The sequence below is a fragment of the Manis pentadactyla genome, chromosome 7 (assembly GCF_030020395.1).
Source record: "Manis pentadactyla isolate mManPen7 chromosome 7, mManPen7.hap1, whole genome shotgun sequence".
Taxonomy (NCBI): domain Eukaryota; kingdom Metazoa; phylum Chordata; class Mammalia; order Pholidota; family Manidae; genus Manis; species Manis pentadactyla.
The window spans coordinates 93330562-93348224 of record NC_080025.1 but is presented as its reverse complement, the minus strand read 5'-3'; the positions used below and the strand labels follow the sequence as shown (position 1 = coordinate 93348224).

The following is a 17663-nucleotide window of genomic DNA, read 5'->3' as shown; positions in this document are numbered from 1 at the left end:
AACCCAACAATATATTTTCATATTGCTGGTCAAGACCTTATACCCCGAAAAAGTTCTACAAGCCATAGAAATTTCTATTCTTTCTGACAGGGTTTCTAAAACTGGCATGAAAGGTCGGGTGGTCAATGGGGTAATCTATATTCTGAATACAGAGAAATTAGTGTTGAACTTTTATGTGTTTTGGCATTTGTTTTCTGGAGAAAACTGCCTGTCATGCTATGAGAGCAAAGATGATTGCCATGCTGGATGCTGGGCAAGGTGTGCATTGATGTGGCCATTTTTTACTTTTAATAGCTAACACAAACTGCCTTCTGAAATATTTCACCCAAACATTCTTTCATCCTATCATTCTGCCATGTTGAGAGGTCACCTCTACATTGGGAGGCAACACTGGTGGTATTAATTCTGTTAGTTGGCTGTGAGGAGCAAGACGGATGTGCAAGTCGGGATAATTTCCAACATATCAGTAGCGTCTTTCCACTTAGGAGTTGCAGCTTCTTTTGCACTTAGAGCTTCCATAGGACTTTTGATTTCGAAGAAGTTACATCAAACTTTAAATGCTGGATTGCAGGTTAATCTGCCACTAAATTGCTGCTTTCAGACCAATCCCCTGGTAAACGCTGAGAGGTTTGACTTTACTGTCATCATTTCCAGTTTTCCCTGTGGTTTGCTTCTCAGTACTTTGAAGAGTTGCTTTGAGTGCTTGGTTATATGCTTCCTTGGACAAAACATGTGTCTGATGGGAATTTACATACTTTCCTTGTCTGGTTATCAGCAGGTCCTCTACCAATGGAATAAAGTCTCCATTGATATCAAGGTATAGATTCATTTAATTAAACCATTTAATTTATAGCGAAGGAAGGACTCTGAAGCCTGCAGATATTTGTCCAAGACTAATTGAGTCTAGTCCAGTGCTCTTTTCTCTATTTGGGAGAATGGCTTTAGGATTTTAAGCAATATAGTAAACCCCAGGGATGGCCTGAGTACAGGAACTACCCATTTTCTTCCAGCTGAACAACTGTTCCCCAAGGCTTACTATCCTTTTCTTTTATTACAAAGTTTTGCATAAACAAAGCAGATAACAAGACCACGACTGTCTTGTAATAAGGGAGGCTGGACCCTATGTGTATAGATGTAACAGGTGGTAAATTGTAAAGGTCAGAATCCTATTTGTTTTTTTCTATTTCCTAAGAATGAAAATGAGTATGTCTTTATTTACATTAAAAATTCTAATAGTAATATTATAAATACATGGACCTTTCAGAGTACTTTTTATTTTACTTTGCTTTTTACAATTGCTGATACAAAGCCTTGTTTGTGGAAAAATGCCCCAAGACCATTCTTTTTTTGTCTTTTGTAAGAATAATTACCACTGAGAATACTCTTATGAATTCAAGACTGAGGAGAAAAGACAGCTAATTTAACTAGTGTGTGTAGAAACTGTTTGTTGGACAGAAGAACCAGGAGTGCAGTTTGCCCCACAGAGTGATGATGGAATGAGGCAGAACCAAAGGCAAGTGATCACAAGTGGGTTCTCCTACTCTGGGTAAATGATCCCAGAGGCCTTTTCAACTTGTGATCTGTGATGCTATTCTGATGTCTGACATGCTTTCCTAGTGAATTTTGTTTTCATGAGTTACAGATGCAAAGAACAACTTGAAATCAAATTGTAGGCAGGGCATTTCAGAAACATAACAACCTAAGTAAAGAGTGTGTGAACTTAGTCAAATATACAGGTATGAGTGACTTTAATTTGCTCATGTAAAAGATATACTCAGTTGTCTGATTGTGTGGCCAGAGTTAAATATCATGTAGATCTGCAGAAGCAATTTTGAAATGTTCACTCCTCTCCAAGCACTTTCCCCAAGTGATGGGCTGCGTGGGTGGCCACAAAGACACTGCCTTCAACTAAACAAATGTATGATTATTCAGTCAACAAATATTTCTTGAGGGTCTCTCTAAGGTCTAAAGGCTATGCAGAAGTGATTATGTCATGCTCATTGTAACAAACAAAGGAGCCTCTTAGCACAGAAGTCTTGTCTCACCTGTGGATTTCCTGCAATCCACACTGGATTTTCCCTGCAATGGACTGGAAGTCCCTGCAAGTGGTTACTTCACCTCTGTTTTCTTTGATATTCTGTGATGCTGCAGAAAATTAGGACCCCCCTGCCTGTGGAAGAAATGGTGTGGAGAGGCAAAAGTAGTTCCACTGCATTTAGCATTCTAAGAATGGAAACTTTAGAAAAGAGAATAAAAGTGAATCCAAGAGCATTTTTTTTTGGTGGGGTGGGGGGTTACTATTTTTATTTCTTTTCAATGCACATTCATCAATTTGTAGCAAACCCTACAGATTGCTTGTTAGACTTAAAGTTGCCCAGTTTACTACTATAATATCCTAGCACCTTGCTTAGCACCTGTCATGTGGCATTTTTGTTGCTTTGAACTAACATCACCATTACACCAATACAGAAACTGAGATGAAGAGGCAAAGTCCACATCAAAAAGAACCAAGAAATGACACTATGATAGTTCCATACCGTTACGGTGGGTAATTCATATACTTGTCTCTCAGTTGATGTTTAGAATGAAAACCCAAGTAAGCAAAAAAGAAGACATTTATTAAAACTTTGAGATTCAGACATTTATTATAAGTATTTTAGAGTGTCTTTCTGTATGGCACCCACAACTATCATTTGGCTATATGATTCTTTGTGTGAATAAGTAAAGGGACCCCTTTTCTTCGAGGGACTTACGGCTTTTCTGTCAGAACAGGGCTGATTTCAGGTCCCATTACCCACAGACTAAGTGCCCTTGCTCACTGACCATCCTTCATAACCATATATAGCCGCTTTGGCACCCACAAAGCAATAATTGTCAAATTTAATAAGGAATCTGGCCCACTTATTATCAGTGCATTTCCATGTCTGTGAAGCTGATTCCACTTGGTTTCCATGAATGGCCCAAACACAGAGTCTCCACGTGTGCTTCTTAACCAAACTGGGGCAATTTATCCTGAAAGGTCTCTTCTGATCCAGCCAATTAAGGCTCCCTTTTCTTATATTACTTATATTACTGTGCTATAAATGACTCTGCATTGCCCCGTCACCTACTAAAACAGTATAACCTCTAATAACCAAACAGTACTTTCAATCAGTATCTATTGAAAAAAAAAATGCAGTGGAAACTCCATGTTACTTACTTACTGCATGTATGCACACTTTATTCAAAAACCAAGAGTGGTACTTTACAGATTGAAATATAATTGATTGTGAATTGAGGAGAGGCATTCTAAAAATAATTTCAATTTGGTATGATTAGTATGAATAGAGAAAGCTGCTTCTCTAGTCCCATTTTCTCCTGCCTTCCCCCTCACCCCAGGGATGTGGTGAACTTGTGTAATTTAAGGCAGGTGGTCCACATAGTAGGCTGACCACAGAGGATGAGAGAGTGTGCATTTGATACCCTGACTGCTGCTCTTTAATAGACTTTAAATATACTATGACTATTATTTGGCTTTTGGCTATTACATTTATTTTCACTTTCTTTCAAAGGCGTCTCTCTTTCATTTTGTCATTTTCCACATACTGAAATGCAACCCAGGCCCAATGGCACCAAATAGAGGATTTATCTATATTGTCATCAAACTAAAAGCAAATGAAAAATCAAAGGGGAGCAGAGGGTACCACTGTATTTGGTTCTTGAATGCTGACACAAAAATGCATGCATTTTTCTTAGCCTAGGTAATAACAACACTTTATTTTTATATAAAGCCTTTCATCTGAGAATCTCAAAGGCCTTCAAGATGTCATTTGGGTCTGGTATTCTTCAATTGGTTGCCCTTTGTCTCTTCCAGTAAGGAAACATTCCTGTTGAATGTAGTAGTTTCATAACTGAACTTGCACTTGAGTATGAGCAGTCAGAGGTCCAAGGGCATTGAGTGTTTCTTGAATAGATCAAACAAATGACCAGTTATGACACTCTCAAAACAACACTGAGAGGAAGATGGGTGGCAAAGGAGATTATCTAATTTGCAGATGAGGTAGTTGTGACACTGCAGGTTAAGTGACTCACTTGAGAGCACACAGTGGAGTCTCTGTTACTGCTGGAAATGGTGGTAACATCAACCAGCCATTAACATGGCTGTATTCCTTCAACATCCCACCTATCTGTTCCTTCTCCTTCCAGAAGGAAAGTCTCTAAGAAATAGCACCCTTGTGCATATAAGAAAAACTTTCCAGTACAAGGAAAGAGAATAGACTAGCAACTTTGGAAATGTTGAAAATAAAGAAATATGTGGGCCTTATTACTCCAGAAAAATCACACAGCTTTTAGTCCAGTTACTGAATCTAAAATAAAAAAGGAATATCCCTTGCACATAGAAAACAGAAGTGTGATGTTTAAGTTCCACTCCGTATAAGTAAGAGAGCATGTATTCATCTCAGCCAGGGCAGAGGTATAATGTTATATGTAACACACACACACACACACACACACACACACACACACACACATAATATATATTTGTTATAATACATATATTTTTTAACTATTTCCACATTAAAATTTTTTAAATATCTGATTTATAACTATATCTTATTTATAACTATCTTTTTCTTTTGCAGAATTTTGTTTTGTCTCATTATCTTCAAACATATTCACTTGCTTCAACATAATATATATAGTCTGAAGAGCCCTGAAATCTGGATTTTTCCTTTTTGGCATCACTATGTGATGTACTGTTAACTCAGTGTTTGACAGTTTCTGACTGTGATATTCCACTTAAAATTTATGTTTTAATATCCTATGGAGATTTACATTTAATTTTAAGACTCATTGTCAAGTTTGGGGCACAGACCCCAACTCTGCTATCCACGTAAAGTAACTTCTGTATTTTATTCAAGTAAGAAGAGTTAATAGGAAGAATATGCATATATTTTAATAGAGAGGACTTCATAATAGTTTTCATTAGAGAATAATTATACATTTGAAAAAGAGAAATTTATTAAACAAAACATTTTTCTTTCCTATATTTTATCCTCAATTTGAGTTTCTAAAGTGGGGCCTATCTTTCATAGTTAAGGATTAATATAAAAATCCAGAAAAAAGTTCTGGGACAATTCTAATTTCACACATCCTGAAGCTATCATTTATCCATCTGATACGGTAGTTATATATAAATATAAATATAAATAAATAAATAAATATATATTTATATATATAAAAAGTCATGGGTCCATGTCTTCCTGTTTTTATAAGTTTGGAAATTCTCAGATCCAAGATATTTAATTTAGAAAGTTTAGAAAAAGCTGTTCCATACATAACATTAATTTTACCATATCAGGGGGAGAAATCTCAAAGTGATATGCCCATTCTATTTATCTGTACATACCATCAAGGTTCTCAGCTTAGTTTTGATCTGCTCCAGAAGAAATATGCATAAACAAGCAGGAATAATGATGAAAAAAAGTAAAGAACTTGATTATCTTACTTTGCCTGAGTTTGAGAGTCTAGGATCTGTGCTGCATTTTGTCATTATTGGTCTTTCTCTTCCACAAAATCTCCATTGCTTTGTGCTCTCTACAAATGAAGCTACATTTAAGAAAGAAGGTGAAGGTTTAGTAACATGAAATCATGAAAGATGCTAAAGAATTTTCCTGTATTAGATAATCTAAGCATTGTTTTTGCTCTTCTTTTTCTTATGCAATCAAACACTTAATGCTGGCTCTTTTCATTAGCATATGTATCTTCATTTTGAGAATATGAGGTCTTATTGCATTTTTCATTTTGGCTTAAATGAAAGTTCCATTTCTATATGTATCTTTGTTTTGCTGATATGAGGTCTTACTGCATTATTCATTTTGCCTTAAATGAAAGTCCCATTTCTGATGTGGAGTTGGGTTAGTTTAGGGTATAAAGGAAGAAAGAAGAACAAGCTTAGTCTAAGCTCTGTCATTTATTAGCTGTTTTTGGGAGTTAACTGAATTTATCTGGGTATCAGATTCACTAAAATTAGGGAGGTGGTAGATTATATCACAAGCATTATCGTTCTGTCATTTTATGATCTAATATCGCTGATGCTGCTTCAATAAAATACAGTTTAAATTACCATTGTAAATGAACTTGTCAAGACATTTTCTGTCAAATGCCAAATTTTAAATCTATAAGATCAATTAAAATGCACTTTCTAAAATTATAACTTAAAAATTGTGAAGTGAAGCATTATTTAAAGACACAAAAGCTCTTTCTGAACTTCAAGTCATTAAAGGTAAAAAACAATTGAAAATGAGGTCTGGGAGTAAGTACAAAAGTAGTGATAAATCAATAACATATCATTGCTTTTAAAAGTCATTTGCTCATAGTTTTACTTTGCTATTTTCTTGTTAAAAGAAGGTATTTGTTATTAACCCTTCAACTGGAGACTGAGTCCATCTTAAACCATTCCTAAGATATTTTTACGAACATCTCATATGACTATGAGAGACAGTGTGTGTATGTTTATGTACAATTAACATGCTTATTACTGATAATAAAATGATAGATACAGGAATGTATATTGGCTACAAGGAAAGTATCAGTCCACAATTCTTCATTAAAATTTCCTTTTTTTCACATATGACATGAAAGTAAGGATTTCAAACTTGAAACCTTTCTTAGGATTCATTGCCTCAAGTATTTCTCTTTCTTGTTTTTTTTGTGGTCACTAACCACAGAGAAATTTGTCTTTTTTTACATATGCTGGAAATAATTTACTGCTTTTAGAAATATTAAACCACACAAAAACCCAATGTTAAAGAAACATTATGGGTCTGCCGAAACCCTCAAAAAGCCAGGAAATTGAGAGTTAATGTGGAAGCTCTGATCTGGCTCTATGTCCAAGGGACTGTGGGACCTTTGAAGAGTAACAGGTAGTGCCCAGCCCACATACATGTTACAGAAAAATAAAACACAGTATTGGTGGGATGCACGTGAGTAGTGCAATTTATCTTAGACACTAATATTCACATTTATTTAATACAAAATAATAGTCTTCATAAATACCAGTTTTCATGTAATCTTAGTATATAGACAAAAATCTTAAAATCTACACACTTCTAAAATGATAGTGTAGATATTGATCTGTGATACAGATGTGTTTAATGGTATGAACTTGACAAAAATAATATTCACAAATGAGTTTTTAGTAGTAATATGCACAGGCACAGTATTTGCATATGGTGTATGGGAAGAACAATACTTTCAAGTCCATCTATTATACTGATCTCACTTAAGTGACCAGAGATTCAGGTTAACACAGTTCAGGTCTCAGGAAATAAAGTCTCTTTCACGTGCATCACACAGAAGGCAAAAAGTTCAAAGCTTTTCTGGATATATATATATTTTAAAGTGTTGTTTTTCAAAGGTTATGTTACATATAATCATATAGAAACTGAAATTAGATAAGAGCAAATTTCTATTGATGTAAACATTTAATTTGGCTAGTAATTATATTGTATTGTATTTAAATTATAGTTTCTTCAAGAACTTTTACTTGCCTGTTGTTTGCACTTTATTCATTATTATTTAGAGTAGAAAACATATTTTCAATTTTTAATAAGAACATATATATTAAAAGTGTTTTTATTTTTAAGGAAATTATTAAATACATAATTTATAGTAAAATGTTTCACTGGACTGAGTACACTGCTTTAAATTTTGAATTTTAAAATCTACAGATACAGAAAGACTGACAGTTTTGAATTACAGATATATCCTTGATGGTATTATTCAAAGTGAATTGTCACACATGGTAATAGTATACTTTTAAAAGAATACTATTTCTGTTGAGCTGGACTTTTGTCAAAATAATTAAACAATGATAATGAATTAGTGACATTTATAGTCACATATTTGTTTTCTTTGTAAGTGAAAAAGTGGTGAAAACCAGATGTGTCAGTTATTTAAAGCGAGTACATTTGGAATCAGAAAGCTAACGATGAATTTACATGTATCAGAAAGCACAGACTGGTTCCAAATTTAATTAAGAAAAATAATTTTTGGTTTTTGATATAAATGTTACCTTCCAAATATATATCTTCACTTTAGACCTCTATCTGTTTTGAAAGCAGGCTGATTTTAAGAATGAGGCACAATGGATGATACATTTAAGAGATACTCATTTCTGAATACACAATTAAATTTATTGAAAACTGATAATATGCCTCCCTGTATTAGTGATTTCAGAAAATACTGATAAAATAACAAACACTTAGTGAGAAACAAGTTAATATACTAAATTAGGAGTCAAATTATTTTTATGCTTTGAAAATAATTAATTGTTGCATTGAAAAAATACTTTCCACACTGAATCTTAATATATTAGTTTAGATCTAAAATCTTGCTTTCTGTACTCGAATGTAGAAATGTTTAAAACATATTATTGAATAAAGGTTATACAGTAAAGTCTTTTCAGATTCAGAAGCATAATTATAATTTTTCCAATTATGTATTCCAAATCATAGATTTTATTGTGTGGGAGTTTTTGTGTATATAGATGAAATTATTCAACCTACTTTTTTTTTTAACATAATTTCCTCTATAAACACAGGAAGCATGTTACCAGGGAGAAAACTGAGTACATGAACAAAAGTTGTCATAATGCACTTCGAAAAATTGAATTTTGTGACTTGAAAAAATCACAGCTTTACAAACAAGAAGCATTTTGCCTTTCTATTCTGGGCTTAAAGGGGGACATTTGACACATTACATGGCAAACTTAGTCAATGTTTGGAAATGCTTTGTAGTGGCCAAAAGCTGTACATTTCCTTCTGTTGACCTGATTTCTTTCTTCCAATAAAGTTAATTAATAGAAGATGCATCAAGCAGGATTATTGCAGATGTGCACATACTGCAATGCTAATTGCTCTTATTTTTTTATAATACAGTCCTGCACATGCTTTAATTTATATTTGTCTGAGTTAGCTTTTTAGTGAATTAGCGGCACTCTGCCACACACTGAATAGTGATGTGCTTGCATCACTCGATTATCTCAGATGCATTATTGTCTAGAATCTATGCTCCTAATTTCCTTACCACCCACACCCATCTCTTGCCTCTGTTTGGAAGGCTGATTTGTGTTAAGAAGGGACCACCAAGCTGTTAACTCTGGGACATAACTAGCATTGTTCATGGAGAGCAGGGCTTATGATCATATCACAGTTTAACTCTTCCACTAGCATTATCCTTGTTTCTCCAGTGCTTTCAAGAGGCAGTAACTCCAAATACCTCGCATGGAAATGATAAACTGCTTGTTGTGCCTTTTCTTTGAAGGGGTTCTCCTGCAGAGTATCATATTTAAATAAATTGCCATTGAGTTTAGCAAGCAGCACAATCATGCCCATTGAGGTAGAGCCTTTTGATCATATTTTGTAATGCAATCAAGGATCACATCAGGATTCTCGAACAGGCCAGCCTTGCTGTGTGCTAAATAGGCGACAGGAGACAGAAAACATTAATTGTCCTGAATCCCACTGACGTAACAAAGTACACCTGGGTCCCAGATACTACGGCCCCTAAGACAGGGGTTACATGAAGGACCAAAGGAACTCTTTTCACTTACTTGATCAGTAATTTCAATCAAACTAGCAGATTTTTAAAAAACTGCTGATATATTCAAATTGTCAAAAAAAGGCCAAGTGTGTGCCTAGCATATATATATACTTTTATGTAATGGTATGTACTAGATGGGGTGCAGGAGACCGATGTCCTAGGGCCACCTGTTAACTGACTGAGTCAGTTGATATGTGTGCCACTAGCCTCCCCTTCTCTCACACTGTCTCAGAAAATCACTAAGACCTGCACCATAACTGCCTACTTACTGAAACAGTTTATCCTGAGGATTGCAGGAGAGAATGGTTAGGAAAAACTTAAGAAATATAAGGTGCTTTAAGAATGTACTATGGTACTTGTATGGATATATGTGGCAGACTGTACATGAATAGTTTACGTCTCTGCAAATATTTTTCCAGTATTACTCCTTCTGTAAAAAAATACTTAGGGGTCTTTCATCTACCAAAAATACAGGCTCACTAGTAGAGAATTACTAACTGACAGATTCATTGAGGAAACTTGGGGACAGTGTTGAACTTCAGTCAATGGATTTAACAACAGGCAGCAGATGTGGAAGTGGGGGCTTGTAAGGAATTTCCTGCTTTGCTGGTCCAGCATTCTAACTTTCTGCTAAACTCTAAGATATCAATGAGAAAGAATGAGCTGATACCATCCCAAATCATTTCCTGCTGACAGATATTGTTCAGTAACTATCCTCTCTGCCTTCTTTCTTTTTTTCTTTTTTGATAGTACAGGGCAGAGAAAATGAGAGAGAGAAATGAAAAATTGAGGAAGCAATTAAGAGACAGTTTTTCCTCCATTTCTACTGATAGTTTTGCAGTTCAGATTAATCTCTCCCTCCCAAGAATAGGATATAACTTTATATTGCTTTTCAGTGAGATCTCAGTAATCAAAATGGAAATGCCTTTTTTTTTAGAATGTTTCTTCTCTTTCATAAAGAAGAAATGTGAAGGTCTAGTCCTAGTCTGATAACTTAACCTTTTGCCAAAAGGGAAAACAAAAACAAGGGGATTGGAATAGGAAAGCACATCTTTGGTCTTAGAGAGTGAAGACTAAGGCTCTTTCATTAATGTTAAATAATGTTTATAATTCTGTAGCCTGATTATGAGCTGAAGCAAATAACCTAAAAGAGTAAATGACTGAGAAGGCAAATGGGCTAAATGGCTTTTATATTACTTAAGAGTCTTTATTAGTTAACAAGGGCTGCCACAACAAAGGATCACAGACTGGGCTTAAACAATAAAAATTTACTTCCTCACAACTCTGGAGGCCAGAAATATAAGATGTAGGTGTGGCAGGCTGGGTATTTCTGAGGATTCTCTCCTTGGTTGGTAGATGGCTGTCTTCCTGTGTCTTTGCATGGTCTTTATTCTGTGTATTTCTATGTCCTAATCTCCTCTTCTTCTAAGGACACCATTCACATTGGATTAAGCTCACCCTAATGACCATGCTTAATCTTATATCTTTAAAACCCTATCTACAAATATAGTCACTTCCTGAGAGGCTGAGAGTAAGAACTTCAACATATGAATTTTGGGAAGACACAATTCACTCCATAACAGAGCCCCTTTTTGTCTGAAAGTATTGAGAAATTCTGCTTCAACAACTTTGAGGAAGAAATGTCTTCCCTCAATTCTGACATTGCAGAAAACATAAAACATATTCAGTTTGCAAACAATTACAGGTGAGATTCCTAGGAGATATGTTGACAAGACTTTAGGATGAAAAAAAAAAACCCAAAAAACTAGCTGGAGTAACTAAATAAAAGCTGAAGTAAAATCAGAAGTGGCCTTCCAGGAAATGACAAAAAGTTAAATAATCTAAAAGCACTTTTTTCTTTGTATAAAAGGAGTCTGCTCTTTCTTAGATCAATCCACATAAAGAACCCCCAGACCCATCTATAACCCTGCCTTATTTTCCCAGAGCCTTTGTGTCTTGCCTCTCCATCCTGGCAGCTCTGCCCTTCTCATCCACACCTTGCCCCACAAACATAAATTTAATGGGGATAGAGCATTGTCTGTCATCTCCGTAATCCCAATGTTAGCCATACAATGCAAGTTAAGTAAATATTTCATGAATAAGTACCAAGGTTGTTAGATATTAGGGGCTAGGAATTTGGAACTCCAAGTTACTCTGTATTGCATCTTGTACCTTGTACATTGTAGGGGCAATAAAAATCATGTGGGTTTTCTGTAAGTTCAAGTGTTTAGCTAAAGCAGTTCTTTATAGAAAACTTCAAAAACTCTGGTAGCAGTTCCAGTCAGATAAAGGAACATCTTGATTAGCAGACATGCTTGTGAGCCAATCGGGCTCATGAGATAATCAGTTGTTTATAAGTTAGCACATATACTAGGCATATTACATTATCTCTAATTCTTAAAGGAGCTCACAGTGTGGTATAGATAATCCCCATTTTACAAATAAGGTAAAGGTAATAAAGTTCAGAGAGGCTGAGTAAGTTACTCAGGATTTCACAGCCATTAACTGAGAGAGCCAGGATTTTAATTTAAGTTTGTCAAAGTTCAAAGCCCATGACATCACCCCTACCCAAATTTGTCTCTGGTCAAAATGTCCACTCTAATGGGTTGGGGATACATAGCTAATTAGAACCTGATAATACCTTTAAATATCCTGCTTTTTTTAGAAAGGTAAAAGAATTGTCAAAATACTACTCTTCTCTATAGGAAAGCCAAAGAAAAATATCGGCTTGTTGTAAATACAGCATGTGTAATTAAAAGCTGGGTGGTATTTTCTGAAAAGAAAAAGAAATCATCCAACTTGCTGCAACTGATTTTCTCATAACTTGACTTCAACTAATCTTATTCATCAGGACAATGAAGAAATAATTCACAAGGCCTATGAGTCAGCCCATTTCAGATTTTCAGTGTCAGCATATGGCCTTAAAGCCCAAATGCAGTATTTTCTCATGATGCATCTTTGACTGTTTATTATAAGGGAGGTAGGAGAAGAAGAAAACTGTCTGTTTTGTTATCCATCCAGGAATGCAGTTAAGTGTCTTCATCCCCAAAGGCAACTTGGCAGTTTTGGGCTCGGTGCCCACATTGTTAAAGCTGCATTTGTTCTCAAGTCTCCAGGAAGGTTTTTTAAAAAGTATTTTAAATATCCCAGTTTCTTCAGGTCCTCTTCTCATCCTCTGGAGGAACTGTTTAAACATATAATTGGTCTAATTTTAGGCAGCAACTCTGCTACAACTCTTTGTCAGGGCAACTTGCTTTCTTTTAACTTTGTGGTACTTCACATAGGACTCTTTAGTCATTTTTATACAATTTCTATCCATCTGCAATTTCAGAGTCATGTTTTTTAAGTGCTTTATAAATGAAATATTGTGTATACGACTGAAAGTCTTTCTTCCACTCATAAGCCAAGTAAGTTCTAAAAATAAATTAAGTAAATTTTCTTTTCTGTCCATGTGTAATTCTAGTAATTGGATTTTAACATGGATAGAAAAAATGTGTTTGGGACCCATGTATATACTCATTGTCTATAGGAGGCTTTCAGTAAATGGCTGTTGAATTGAGTTAATATGCAGGTTGTGTAGAGTTCCCTTGCCCCAGGTCCCCTTTCACTGTCTCATATTGGTGAGGCCATTGGCTCCTTTGATTAAAATGTTCCTCGTGGCTGCTCAGCAATACAACATTTTGCAAGGGATTCAATCTCTCCACCCTCAGTTTTTCATGTTTGTTAAGGGGGCGATAATGGTGGGTCCCAAGAGGTTGTGCAAGTTAAATGGTTGTAGAGGATTATTCATGTAAAAGATTCAGACCAGTGTCTGTCACATCACACTCCCTGATGACTATTCAGTCTTGTTATTATTTATCATGACAAAAGACATGAAAAGAAATCACTGTCATTTTTTGAAGAAAGGAAAAACAGCGATTTATCTGAACTGTTTTTGTTCTCCTTGCAGTTCTGTTCATGTTTGAAGCTGAGAATCCCTCAGCTTTCTGATGCCACCATGGCTGTATAGCTTAGAGAACAGTACAAACTTGTTTCCCCAAATCTGAGTTTGTATTTAACCTTGCTCACACTTTAAATCCCTTTCCAGCCACACTTACAAATGCAAAATTGTGTGTGTGTGTGTGTGTGTGTGTGTGTGTGTGTGTGTGTGTGTGGGAAGCCTGGGATGTCACTCCTAAATGGTATTAGTTCACTGGAATGAATGGTTCCCCCTTCACCTCTTCCCTCTCCCTCAGTAAATCTGATTTACTTGCAGTGACTCAGGGGCAGCTGAGGTAAGCAGAGCTATTCCCAGCAATGGGAAGGGTTGTAAAACTGTTTCTGACTTAGTTATAATAGTAATGTTTCTATTGGGTCAGAGGAGGAGCGAGGCTGGTTTACCTAGCTTACATTGAGTGCCAAGCATTCTCTTATAGGTCTTTCTTATGACTGATGATTTTCAAAGATTAAAAAAAAAAACCCTTACTGATTACTCAAGGTTTAAAGACTAACAAATTATAGCCCACTATTTTCTTGGTTAGTGACCACAGATTCTCTAAGCAGTTAGTTCCAGGTTTGATTTACGAATGAAACACTGTGGCAAGTTTTTACAGTTTTGAAATTGTTGCCACTGGGTGTAGACAGGGAAATAAAAAAATAGAAGGATATGAAGTATATCTTGCATATCACTCTTTGCACACTGTGCTACACCTTTGGATGCATTCCTGCTACTTTTATGCACCCAAACACAATTAATAACAAGAAAAACCTAGGTAGCATAGCAAACATTTCAGGTTGATGGAAATTAACACATCATTTCATGTATTGAGGGTAATACAATGATTACTGCTTCAAGAAATGGCTGCAGGAGCATAGAGGTGCTATTTCATGGTACATTTTCAATGCTGCCCATTTTGGGGATTTGAGGCAGTTGATGGCTCCTAAATACCCCTGAATCAGTGTCTTGGTTCACTTCACGTCTGCAAGTAAACATCAGATTTATAACTATATCACCTCTTTTTTCTTCCCCACTGAGCACCAAAATCACTGTCCCCTTACTATAATACATTTGCTTTTATTATTCTCCTTTATACATAATTTATATAAAAGGGCTAGGAGAGGGTCACCAAGTGAGTCTAAGTCAGTGGAAGCACTCACTGTCATTTTCCCTTTTGCCTCTTCTAGGAAGTACCAATGGCACAACCCTCCTTACCCCCACCCATGCCCCAGCCACAGAAAAGAGGGCTAGTGCAAGGCATGTTTTGGGTGCTATGTATTACCTTACATGGCTAAGAATTTGAGACATTTGAACTTGCTATCTTGCTCATCAGTGTCACATGTAATCTGCTTCATCATTCAAATCAGAGGAAATAATATGTTCCGCATTTTTACAAAATGTAGGACTCCTTTGCAATTCCTGAGATCTGAGTTTGGAACTGGAAATGAACCTTTCCAGAACTAAGTTAAAACTAATGTTGTGAAGCACAACATCATGGGTCAGAGGCAAAAAAGAAAAATATACAACCAAGGTTCACCAAATAAAAAGTTCATCAGTCCCCTTGGTCATCAAAGCCTCCTTAGAAGCCATGTTGGTGAATTGCGCGTAAATAAATCAGAAACAGAGGTATTATTAACACAGGCCTTCAAAGGGAAAGATATTTGGCCATATGTTATTTTGAATTTTTTAAATATTGTTCACTTCTACAACTGATATGTTAAAATCTAGAATTTTTTTCAACTTTACTGAATTACAGTTCACACCATTTAAAGTGTGTAAGTTAATGATTTTTAGTATATTCACAAACACATGCAAGGACCATCACAGTCAATATTAGAACACTTTCATCACTTCAAAAAGAAACTATCTATTATTTAACTATCATCTTGTGCCTCTATGACCTCCAGCCCTAAGTAGCTACCAATCTATCTCTATGGATTTGCCTAGTTATTTGGGACACTTGATATAAGTGGCATCATGTAATATGTAATCTTTTGTGACTGGCTTCTTTCAATTTACTGTAGTGTTTCTAGGGCTCATCAATGTTGTAGCATGTATCGGTATTTCACTCATTTTTATAGCCAAATCATATCCCACTGTATGGATATACCACATTGTGTTTACCCAGTCATCAGCAGATAGAAATTTGGACTCTTTCCATTTTTTAGATATTATAAGTAATGCTTCTACAAAAACATTCATTATGGATCTTTGTTTGGATATCTGTTTTCATTTCTCTTGGGAAATACGTAGGAGTGGGATTGCTGAGTTACATAATAGCTCTATATTTAACCATTTGAAGAACTGCTAGAGTGCTTTTCAAAGGGGCCTCACCATTTTACTTTCCCATCAGCAGTGCATAAGGGTTCCAATTTTTCCGAATTCTTGTAAACACTTGTTATTATCTGACTTTTTCATTCTAGCCATTCTAGTGCGTATGAAGTGGTATATAGTTGTGGTTTTGATTTGCATTTCCTTGATGGCTAATGATGTCAAACATCTTTTCCTGTGCTTATTGGCTATTTGTAGCATATCTTTTTTGAGGAGCTGTGTATTCAGGTCCTTTGCCCATTTTTTAATTGGGTTAATTGTCTTTCTGTTATTGAGTTGTATAAGCTCTTTGTATGTTGTAGATACAAGGACCTTATCACATATATGATTTGCAGATATTTTCCACCATTCTGTGGGTCATCTTTTCCTAAAAGCACAAAATTTTAAATTTTGGTGAAGTCCAATTTATCTATGTTTTTTCTTTTGTTTCTCATGCTTTTAGAATCGTATCTAAAAATCCATTGCTAAATGCCAGGTCATAAAGATTTATCCCTATGTTTTCTTCTAAGAGTTTTTAAATTTTATCTCTTACATTTGGATCTTTGATCTACTTTGAGTTAATTTCTATATATGTTGTGAGGTAACCACCCAACTTCTTCCTTATTTATGTGGCTATCAAGTTTTCCAGCACCACTTGTCAAAACAACTATTATTTCTCCATTGAGTGATTTTGAAACTTGAGCTGAAAATCAGCTGACAATACACACATGGGTTTATTACTGGACTCTCAGCTCAGTCATTTGATCTATATGTCTATTCTTATGCTAGCACCACACTACCTTGATTAAAATTACTTTGTATTAAGTTTTTGGGGCAGTCTATGGTTCACTTTGTCTCCCTTCTTTAAAGATCACAGCCCTATAGTGTAGGCTATCCGATATCTGAACAGGTTGGTTTCATATTTTGCTCAGTTTTCTAGTTGTTTATAGCAGTAAGGCAAAGCTGGAATTGATTGCACCTAATAACATAGCTTCAACATAGTTGCTTCAACTATAGACAGAACTGAGAGAGGAAATACACAAATCCATAGTTATAGTTCAAAATATCAGTAACAGAAAAGGTGCACAGGAAATCAATAAGCTATAGAAGACTTGAAAAAAAAACAATCAACTAATTGATGATTATAAAACATAGTAACCCACAAGAGTAGAATACACATTCTTTTTAAGAGCACATGGAGCATTCAACAAGGCAGACCTTATTCTCAGGCATAAAATAAGTTCCAAAATGTAGAAGAATTGAAATCATACAGCTTGAGTAGTTAATTCTTACTACAATGGAATTAATTGAGAAATGAAAAACAGAAAGTCACTTTAAAAACACCCAAATATTTGAAAATTAAACAATCTTTTCTAAATAACTCTACAGGTCAGAAAAATTACAAGAGAAATTAGAAAGTATTGTGAATTGAATAAAAATAAAAACACAATATATAAACATTTGTGAGATGTGTTTAGAGGGAAATTTCAATTTTTAAATGCTTATTTTGTAAAGAAGAAAGGCCTAAAATCCATGATACAAGCATTCCCCCAAAGATGATAAGAAAAAGGAAATCAAACCAACTCCAAATTCAGTGGAAGAAACTAGGAAAGAACAAATATCAATAATATGGAGATCAATGAACCAAAGAGTGTGCTCAATGAGCCAATACAGTGTGTTCTATTTCTAGTAATTTCTTTTATTCTTTCTTAGAGTTTTCTTCTCTTTGCTTACATTACCATTCTGTCCTTTATGTTGTCTGGTTTTTCTACTAGAGCCCTTACATATTAAT

At 35.2% G+C, this 17663-nt stretch overlaps 1 long non-coding RNA gene across 3 annotated transcripts in view; it reads left to right on the top strand.

Moving 5' to 3' along the window:
• LOC130684290 (uncharacterized) overlaps nucleotides 1–17663 on the top strand; it is a 203586-nt gene that overhangs the window by 5856 nt on the left and 180067 nt on the right. The gene's annotated exons all lie outside the window — the stretch shown is intronic.